This window comes from Mytilus edulis, chromosome 6 (genome assembly GCF_963676685.1).
Source record: "Mytilus edulis chromosome 6, xbMytEdul2.2, whole genome shotgun sequence".
NCBI lineage: Eukaryota > Metazoa > Mollusca > Bivalvia > Mytilida > Mytilidae > Mytilus > Mytilus edulis.
Genome location: NC_092349.1, coordinates 42,628,769 through 42,640,278, shown reverse-complemented (window position 1 = coordinate 42,640,278; position 11,510 = coordinate 42,628,769).

Here is an 11,510-nt window from a genome sequence, read left to right as displayed (position 1 = left end):
ACTAGAGTATCGTATCAACTGGTAGATATTTACATGTATGAAATGTAGAAATATTTGACATGCCCCAAATTTGTTTGGTCAAAACCTGATACTGAATCTTGAAAAGTAAAATCAAAGACTAAAAAACAATTCCAAGGAACTCTAAATTGAGCAACATACATATGACACCAACAATTAACCGGAAGGAACTTAGATATCGAAAAGGGTAAAGATTACGAGTTAAAACAATATTCATCGAATTATGTCTATAATCAAGGTGGCATCATTCAGGAAAACCTTTAGCAAAAATGATCCACACATACCAGTAATTGCTATTAATTAAGGTGGATACATGAAAAATTTCAACTTATAAAAAAAAAGTAAAATCACAAAAATACTGAACTCCGAGGAAAATTCAAAACGTAACATAACAGATACATTTTAGATAGTAAAAACATAAAACAAACTTTAACCACGTCTGGCATTCATCTCCATGCACAAGATATAAACTACATCCTCAGTGAAGTGTAACTGTGCACGATTACAAGCCTCACTTTCAACTTTGCTACAGGAGAGAACACATCGCCTACCTCCAAAGTTAATATAATTTTATTTCTTTTGATCGGAACATGATGTGTTGCCCTTTTTAGGACTTGATGATGTGATTTTTCTTATAGCTTTGATGAAGTCTTAGTTATATTTAGCCTGATTGGCACTTGAGATTAGCATTTCTTTGCTTGGCTGTTTAGCTGATCTTGTGTATAGAGTAGCAGATATAGAAAAGTCTAATGAAGATAACGTTAAAGAGTTGAAAGATAAGGTGAGGAGTTTAGCTTTACAGGCAAACCCCAGCGAGTCTCTAATTTTCCTTAGTCTTGACGAGTTGGCAAAAAAGGCGAGAAAACAAAACGATGATGACGCAGAAACCTTCTATGAATTATCGCGACAGGCACAGAGATATCAGGGGTCGATAAATGGTGCCACTCTTACTCTGAATGTTATCGGGGGAAAGCTTCTGATCTAGTTGAAAAAGCAATGGCAAAATGTCTGATGGTAAAGGAAGTGGAACAAAAAATCACAGTGAATAAAGCTAACCATATGGAAAAAATGGAAACCACTTCTCCCTTTGCTAATGGTTACCCTCCTGCTACCTGTATGCATAACTATTTCATGCCTCAGACGCCCACTGGATGGCATCAGGGAATGTTTCCCTTTAGTACTAGAATGTACCATAATCAAGGCCTTAGAAGATTTAGCCCAAGAAATGGCCGGTGGCAGATGAAATTGTTTCTTCTGCAATTCGAATAATCACGTTGTGAAGAATTATGAGAAGATGAAAAACGCTAAGTGAAAATAATTATATCGAGTTTTGTTTCTAGTTTGTAACATTTTTTTAAATCTAGTTTTTCATTAATTAGTGCTTTAAAACATAATTTGTAGTTTTTTAAGATTAGTATATTTTTGCATAAATTTTGCCTATGCATTTTATATACATTTTTTAAGCCAGCAACTCTGTCCGGGGACACTGATTCCCTAGTGATCATTAGACCATGTGGACTGCAGGTGCTAAGCTTCTCCCTTTTCTTTATTTACCTAAGTTGGTTGCTTCCATTACATTTGTATACCTTGCATTTTGGTATAGAAATTTATTCTGTATTTCAGGATGTGAATACAAAAAATTCTGGTTTTCCGTACCTTTCTACTCCGGAATGGGAGAAACAGGTTCAGTTCTATCCTCGTAGTGCCTTGCAACATATAAGGAAGCACTCAACATGGGTAACGTTGGATGGGGACAAGCCAGCAAATACAGTTCACCATAATACGATTGATATTTTGAATTCAGATATAGTTCACGATCTTAAAAAAAATCCTATTCGAGATCCTGACAGTTTTGTATCAGGTGAAATTAATCAAAATAGCGATGAATGGTTGAAAAATTTTGGCGACGATATTCCGATACAAATACAAGGTTGGATAAGCAATGATGTAGACGTAAACGATTTCTTTAAACATTTTAAAGGCAATTTTAAAGGAAAATCTTATGAAGGAAAGAGACAGCCAAAAGCTGATTTTCATAACTCTTCTTCATGCCGATTATTTATACCTTTTATTGAGAAAGAGATTACGGAAAGGTTAAAATCATGTTCGATACGACTTTGGGGACAGCTGGGAGAATGTGTGTTGCCTCGTATAATCATGCCTTTGACAATAGAGCCGAGTAAACCTCGACTCTGTCACGATGAACGCTTTCTTAACCTATGGATCAAGGATAATCCGTTTCAATTAGAAAATCTAAAACATGTAACAGAATAGTTTCTAGACTAGGTTACACACTATTCATTAAAAAAGTAGATTTAACCCTTCCAAGACTATAAAATTTTTAGGTTTCTTTATTATTGACTCAGAACAAAAATGTTGTCATTTGCCATCAGATAAGAAACTATCGTTTATTGCATTGAGAGAGCTTATCTTAAATTCTGAGAAGGTCAGCGTGAAGACTTTGCAACGGTTTGCAGTTAAATGTGTGTCAATGAACTAAGCTATACCGGCAGCCAAATTATTTTGCAGAGAGGTCAACGCAAGCGGCATTAACATTTCACGTGATGTAAATATTAGTGGTGACCTGAAAAGGGAGATCGAACACTGGAATTTTTCAGATAATTGGAAGGGCGTAACGCCTTGGAGACTCGAATTACTCAAGCACCTTACTATTGCAAAAGAGGGACACAACATAGAAAAACTTAAGACTAAGCAACACGAACCCAACAAAACCTGGGGGTGATATTAGGTGCTCCGGAAGGGTAAGCAGATCCTGCTCCACATGTGGCTCCCGTCGTGTTGCTTATGTTATTACTAATCCGGTAAATAGTCTAATTCGGTAGATCACATTCGTGAAAAGGGAAGGGTATTGTAGTTACGACATAAGGAACATATCAGATATTATCTGTGAAACGGTTATTCCATAACGGTCAACCAACTCGTGATGGCGTCCGTAAAATTTACGAAGGGATGATTTCAACTTCACCATTTGGAACTCTTGGTTTAATACCTTCCTTGTGAGCAGCAATCCTCTATCAAGAAAATCATAATAGGAAATACAAGCCCGGGAATATCGTATCAATTGGGAGATATATACTCCGTTTGCACCCAGGCGCTGCTGGAATGTTGCTACATAGAAATGGAAAGTTCACAATTGGGAAGCTGAAATCATCTCTTTTGACGTAAAATTTTTCAAAAAGGATATTGCTAACAACTTATCTTTCTTTTTAAGAAAGTTCCTGTATGAAGTCAGACACAACAGATGCTTCATTATACAAATTTGGGGTTTCAGTTATTATGGGGAAAAACAGGGTTTACAGTTTGGGTATTTTGGGGAAAATGATGACGAGTGTCCTATTCACCTGAAAGATGCAGATGCCGTTATCAAAGCAATTAAATCTTTAGGTTCCGTCGTGTGCAATCATCGTTTAGATATATTAACAGATAATAAATCAGTTATTGCCATGTGGGAAAATCAGGGAGGTAGAGACAAATTATTTAATGATATCATGAAGGATTTATTTATGCTGGTGTGCGAAAATAATATCGATCTTCGTTTTCAGTACATACCATCTTCTCTCAATGAGGCGGATGCCACCTCTCGATCAGTCTCTTTAGTTGATACAAAACTCAGCTTAGAAAGTTGTTTCATACTAGAAAGTACGTACGGACCACATACAGTTGATCTAATGTCACTTGATTCAAATGCTATGACGACGACGTCAGGTGAAAAACTCAAACATTTTACTCTAGCACCTTCTCCGTTGTCAGCAGGTGTAAATTTATTTTCACAAGGTGTTTCATTAGAAACGAATCCTTACGTTTACCCGCCTATAAACATTATTTTTCAGGTTTTAGCTTTTTTTTTTTAAAGAAAAGCATGTGAGACAGTGGACTTTTATCGCACCTTTATGATACACCATGTAATAAAATTAAGAAAGGAAATGGTGAATATGTCAAAGCGACAACCACCCGACCATAGAGCAAACAACAGCCGAAGGCAACCAATGGGTCTTCAATGTAGCGAGAATTCCCGCACCCGTAGGTGTCCTTCAGCTGGCCCCTAAAATATGCATAATAGTACAGTGATAATGGACGTCATACTAAACTCCGAATTATACACAAGAAACTAAAATTTAAAATCATACAAGACTAACAAAGGCCAGAGGCTCCTGACTTGGGACAGGCGCAAAATTGCGGCGGGGTTAAACATGTTTATGAGATCTCAACCCTCCCCCTATACCTCTAGCCAATGTATAAAAGTAAAACAATAACAATACGCACATTAAAATTCAGTTCAAGAGAAGTCCGAGTCTGATGTCAAAAGATGTAACAAAAGAAAATAAATAAAATGACAATAATACATAAATAACAACAGACTACTAGCAGTTAACTGACATGCCAGCTCCAGACCTCAATTAAACTGATTGAAAGATTATGTCTTCATCATATGAATATCAGGTACAATCCCTCCCGTTAGGGGTTTAGTATCATACTATCATAAAATATATGAGAAGAACATAACCCGTGTCATGCCAACAACTGTTTTTTTTAGAAATAAATGTGTTTAGTTCCGATGCAAAGACCCTATCAGTGAATCAATGTTAATGCCAAAATATGCAATCTTTAATGACCTGACAACAGTATCGTAACTATATCCCCTTTTAATAAGTCTATTTAAAGGTTTTGTTAGTTTCTGAGGAGAATACTGACATTTTTGTGCTTTATAAAGAATATTTCCATAAAATTTTGGATGTGAAATACCTGAACGTATAAGATGTCTGCATGTTGAGTTATATTTACGAATTATTTCCTTATACCGGTGATAAAATTTAGTAAATGTTTTGACCAGTTTGTGATATCGAAAACCCTGGTGTAATAATTTTTCAGTAATACATAAATTTCTCTCGCTAAAATCTAATACATTGTTACATACACGAGCGAATCGTACAAGTTGAGATATATAAACACCATAAGATGGTGACAAGGGAACGTCACCATCTAAAAATGGATAATTAACAATAGGAAATGAAAAATCATCTCTTTTATCATAAATTTTTGTATTAAGCTTCCCGTTTATGATATAGATATCAAGATCGAGGAAAGGGCAGTGGTCATTGTTATCATTAGCTTTATTTAAAGTAAGTTCTACAGGATAAATTTCTTTAGTATACATACTGAAGTCGTCATTATTTAGAGCCAATATATCATCCAAATATCTAAAAGTATTGTTAAATTTTTGTATCAAATGTTGTTTTGATGGGTCTTTGCTAATTTTAGTCATAAATTGTAACTCATAACAATACAAAAACAGGTCCGCAATACGTGGTGCACAGTTAGTCCCCATTGGAATTCCAATAACTTGACGATATACGGAATCTCCAAAGCGAACAAAAATGTTATCAAGTAAAAATTCAAGTGCATAAATAGTATCAAAGCATGTCCAATTGACATAGTTCTTTTGTTTATTGCTACTAAAAAATGATCTAAAAGAGTTTGAACATATGTACTCGCATTCCGACTTTTTAAATGCCCAGTTAATTAGGGATGTGAATTTTTTCTTAATAAGAATATGAGGCAAAGTGGTATATAGGGTAGAAAAATCAAAACTTTGAACAGATTCAAAATCACCAATATATGCATGCAATTTATCAAGTACTTCCAACGAGTTTTTGACACTCCAAAAGTAATTAATTCCACTATTTTCAAAGGCCTTATTTGAACAATTTATTATCAGGTTTTTTATTGTACCAAGTGTACTAGTAAGTAAAACAGACAATTTAGTAGTTGAACAATGGCTGGAAGATGAAATAAATCTATATTTGTAAGGTTTTTTGTGCAGCTTCGGAAGCCAGTACATAGTTGGGACTTTCATTGTGTTTGGTTCTGCTTGTAAAGAAGTAGCTAAAAGTTTATGTTTGTTACAGATGTCGTTTTCTGAAAATGAAGTCAGTTGGAATGTTGGTGAATTCGTGATTTCCTTTTGCAGAACCTCTATATAAAATTTACGTCAAACAATAATGATATTATTAGCAGCTTTATCAGCCGGGACAAAAACAAATTCCTTGGCTAGTTCTGTTAGTTTATTTTTGATACGCGAAATAGGGTTTTTATAGTTTTTGTTGAGGGTAAAATGTTCTTTAAAATGTTGTATTCGAATATCAACTATCTTCATTACTGAATTAAAAAAAGAGTCCAAAGATTTTTTGTCAGCTTTTTCCCGTTTTACCCATTTCAAACAGTAGGCGCGGAGTGAGTCGTTGATGATATTACGACACTCATTCCAGTTAACAGTTGACGGGGGACGATATTTAGGTCCTTTACTGAGGAATGATTTTAACTCTCGGTCGCGAACGATGTTAAGGTCTCCTGTTATAACATGGGAAATTGGTCCATAGGTGTATTCTGAATTACTGCAATTACACGACATAGGTGTATTTTCAGTGATATTTACATCTTTACACAATTGGCTATAATTAAACACATATTTTCGGGTAGATTTCTTGTAAATATAACAAATGAGAGGGAGTTCAGTATTATCAAAATATCCAGGAATTTTGTCTTTAACGGAATGGTCGTTAAAAATACCGGCAATATTTACAAAATCAAAACCTTTATTGACATACTTTATTTTAATAAAATGTTTTTTATGATCTTCAGGGCGATCAATTTTTGGAAACAGTTTAGAATAACAATATGCCATTATAATTTGGACAATTTCATACTTAGGACTGTAATATGAAATTGTGTTGCAATCCTCTAAAATTTTATTTAATTTATTTATAGGTAAAGAACAAAGCTTGGTTAACAGATAATGTCTGCCGTTGTTTTTTGAAATGGAAATTAGGTCCGAAATATTTGTATGGTTGGTCCGAAATTTTCTTTGATTGCGATTTTTTCTGCGTCCATGAGAACGATTTTTACGAACAGTTTTAGAAACTATATCCAAAATGTTAACAGAATCGGTTCTTGATATATTGCCAATTCCCATGATATTATCATTAAGACCGATAGGGTAGACTGTCTGTAATTTTTTAATCCAATTTAATTCATTTATGTTTCGTGATCGTACAAACTTGGAATGAGATTCACCAGGCTGCTTATTTACTACTTCTAAAGGTTGAACTGTTAAATATTTAATAGGATGACTGTGCTTCTTAAGATGTTGATAAATGATACTTTTGAATTTATTGGGTCTTTTAAAACGATACAGGTGTTCTTGCGTGCGTTTAGATAAATATCGCCCAGTTTCACCTACGTACTGAATACCGCATCCCGGTTTGTTTCATGTGAGTAAATAAATAATACTGTTTGTTTTTCAAGTAATATCAGTTTCAAAATTTAGAGAAAATGTGCGACCATTAAATGTGGACCTTACTGTATTGTTGGTGGAAAGACGGGGACACGTAAGTCATTTTTTGGCATGACACTTATCGATAGAAGGGTAACCACGATTTTTATTGTTAAAAACGTTTACTATGGTCGTATTTTTAGATAAGCGATTCTGAAGATTGAGACGTGTAGATACCCTTTGAACGAGTTTAGTATTTAATATTTTTCCATTTCTAAGCTTCATATTTGTTTTTTGGTATGTAGATTTATTACAAAGGAGCAAAGACTGGCGTCCAGAATATGAACCATCACACAGTAGATTAAATTGTGTAAAAATGATAAAACTGTTCGGCTCAAGACGTCAAATGCTTATTGTCATAAGTTACCCGACAAATTTAACAAAAGATAGGGTATATCAAGGTAGCGACTGACGTCTGACTAAATAGATGAATGGGGCTGAATATTAAAATACTACTTTTTGATAGATATTCCTAAAGTAATGAACATAGAGAAGTTCTCGCTCGGACACACACTCCATAATCTAGTATAATATAAGAGCATAAACCTTAAGCACGGGGAGGCAGTCTACTGTCTCCACACGGCACTAAAGACAAACTCTGTAAAAAATAAAATTGAGAAAGGAAATGGTGAATATGTCAAAGCGACAACCACCCGACCATAGAGCAAACAACAGCCGAAGGCAACCAATGGGTCTTCAATGTAGCGAGAATTCCCGCACCCGTAGGTGTCCTTCAGCTGGCCCCTAAAATATGCATAATAGTACAGTGATAATGGACGTCATACTAAACTCCGAATTATACACAAGAAACTAAAATTTAAAATCATACAAGACTAACAAAGGCCAGAGGCTCCTGACTTGGGACAGGCGCAAAATTGCGGCGGGGTTAAACATGTTTATGAGATCTCAACCCTCCCCCTATACCTCTAGCCAATGTATAAAAGTAAAACAATAACAATACGCACATTAAAATTCAGTTCAAGAGAAGTCCGAGTCTGATGTCAAAAGATGTAACAAAAGAAAATAAATAAAATGACAATAATACATAAATAACAACAGACTACTAGCAGTTAACTGACATGCCAGCTCCAGACCTTAATTAAACTGATTGAAAGATTATGTCTTCATCATATGAATATTTATGAGATCTCAACCCTCCCCCTATACCTCTAGCCAATGTAGAAAAGTAAAACAATAACAATACGCACATTAAAATTCAGTTCAAGAGAAGTCCGAGTCTGATGTCAAAAGATGTAACAAAAGAAAATAAATAAAATGACAATAATACATAAATAACAACAGACTACTAGCAGTTAACTGACATGCCAGCTCCAGACCTCAATTAAACTGATTGAAAGATTATGTCTTCATAATATCTTCTTTTGTTCCCGGATTTAAAAGTCAGAAGGGAATCACTGAAGTGCCCTCCAAAAAAGGTTACATATAAGATAAAAGAGGTTTGATGTGGACTTTAGTTGCGTATAGGTTATCATTTTCATAATGAAATATTTCAGGTTGTGGTTGTTGATCGGAAAAGAATTGATGACAGATTTATGCATCTCTATAACCAGTCAATAAGTTCATACCATCGTAGAAGAAAAGAATCTCTTCAAGAAAGTTTTTTTAAGATGTTTTAGATATATTAACTCATAAGCCATGTCTTGATACAGTTTCTCCTCACGACGTTAAGAGATTTCTAGTTTGGAAAGATAGTAATGATAAAACACAAATTCACGTTAAACCGTGCATCAATTTGGGTCAAAAGGGTGTTACAAGATGTCTTTGTTTTAATATAATCTTAAATCAATCCTAATTCTATCTCACTTTGATAGTTTTTCATATGTGACGTCATGCTGTTTCTAAATTTCATAAATTCAAATGTGGCATAACGTTTGTGCCTTTTCGCCATCGTATGTGACGTCACATTTTTTTAATTACGTTGACGCCTGGACTGATTCGGGTGTGTCTATTCTGTGTTAAACTTTAATAGCATTAGGTATTCGGGTTTAGTTTTCTGTAATTAGTTAATACTTCAGTTTCATTATGTATATCTCTTTCATATTCATTTGTTAAAATTTACTGTTTGCAATAGCATGAATTGTTCTATATAATAAGGATGTTCTTATCCCGGGCATAAAAACAATGCCGTATTTGGCAAAACCTTTTCAACTTTTTATCTTCAGTGCTGTACAACTTTGTACCTTTTTCACTTTCGATCTCTTATATCTGGGCGTTATGTATTCGGGTTTAGTTTTCTGTAATTAGTTAATACTTCAGTTTCTTTATGTATATCTCTTTCATATTCATTTGATAAAATTTACTGTTTGCAATAGCATGAATTGTTCTATATAATAAGAATGTTCTTATCCCGGGCATAAAAACAATGCCGTATTTGGCGAAACCTTTTCAACTTTTGATCTTCAGTGCGTACAACTTTGTACTTTTTTCACTTTCGATCTTTTATATCTGGGCGTCACTTGTAAGTCTTGTGTGGACAAGGCGCGTTTTTGGCGTATTGAATTTTAAACCTGATGCTTTTTGTTATCTATTAATCATGTTTTTCTTTGTCTAATATGTTCTATTAATTTGTATTGTAGTCCTGTAATATTATGTTGTCATTTCAATGTTATATTTAACTTTGCCATTAAAGTGCGAGGTTTGGCATGCCACAAAACCAGGTTCAACCCACCACTTTTATTCCCCTTTAAAAGTGTCCTGTACCAAGTCAGGAAGATGGCCATTGCTATATTATTGTTCGTTTCTGTGTGTGTTGCATTTTAACGTTGAGTCGTTTGTGTTTTCTCTTATTTTTGAGAAATTGAGATAAGACGTGGCACGGTACTTGTCTATCCCAAATTCATGTATTTGGTTTTCATGTTATATTTGTTATTCTCGTGGTGTTTTGTCTGATGCTTGGTCCGTTTATGTGTGTGTTACGTTTCGGTGTTATGTCGTTGTTCTCCTCTTATATTTAATGCGTTTCCCTCGGTTTTAGTTTGTTACCCCGATTTAGTTTTTTGTCCATGGATTTATGATTTTTGAACAGCGGTATACTACTGTTGCCTTTATTTGTCTTATTCGATTGGCGTCGGGAACTGTTGAAAACCTAATTTCATATCTTACTAACATATTCGAATCCGTCGACAGAGGCATAACTTGGAATGCAGCTTTAAATGTGGGCAACCCAGCTGCTTCGGAACCAGTAAAAGTATATTTAAAAGCAGTTCAGGAAGAACAAGCTAGAGCCCACATTGTACCACAACAAGCAAACCATATATTTATAAACAAAGTCCGTTCGATAGCCGTTTATATTAGTAGGGAATTAAATAGATCTGACCTTACTTTGCGGGAAATAATTGCTTTACACAGAGATTACAGTTTTTCGTAGGTAATAGAGCGAGTGATGTAGCTTTATCACAAGAAGTTAAGAAATTGGATGATGATAGTGGTTTTGTTTTTAATCACACATTTGGTTAAACACGGCGTGGCGGATCAAATAAATGTAACACATTTGTTCTGAAAAGATGTGACGATAAAATTGTTTGTCCTGTTTCTGGGCTTGAGTCATATACGTTCATGAAAAATCAAGAAATTTCCCTGAAAACTGGCTATTACAGAATCGGGTAGAGTGCTCGAAAATCATGTGTCGCATTCTTCTATCTATGAGCGTTTTATGGGTTATCTCATCACACTTGGTATTTTGAAGATGAAACTCCACACAGCATGAGAGCTAGATGTGCTACCATGCTGGCACTTTTTGATGACAATGCTAATACACAGGGTGTAATGAACCATGTAGGCTGGAAATCTGAGAGATCGGCTCATTATTATACTAGGGCGAGCACTGTAAAAGATGCAAGTCATGTTGCATGTAATTTAGCAAAGTCCGTAAACTATCAGAATAATAAAGCTAATCAGTTATTTTTTTAATACCATTCTCAATATGACGAGTTGAGTCCCGCGTTTAATTAATTGCATGCTCTATTTCATTGTGACATAAGGAAGTTAATCGCCTATTATTGAGAAATTTTGTTTGAATATGATATATATATATATTTTATAGTTTACATATGATTTAAGTTTCATTTACTTAACAGATATACAACTTTGTAATAAAGATGCATTATTTTCTAGTGATATG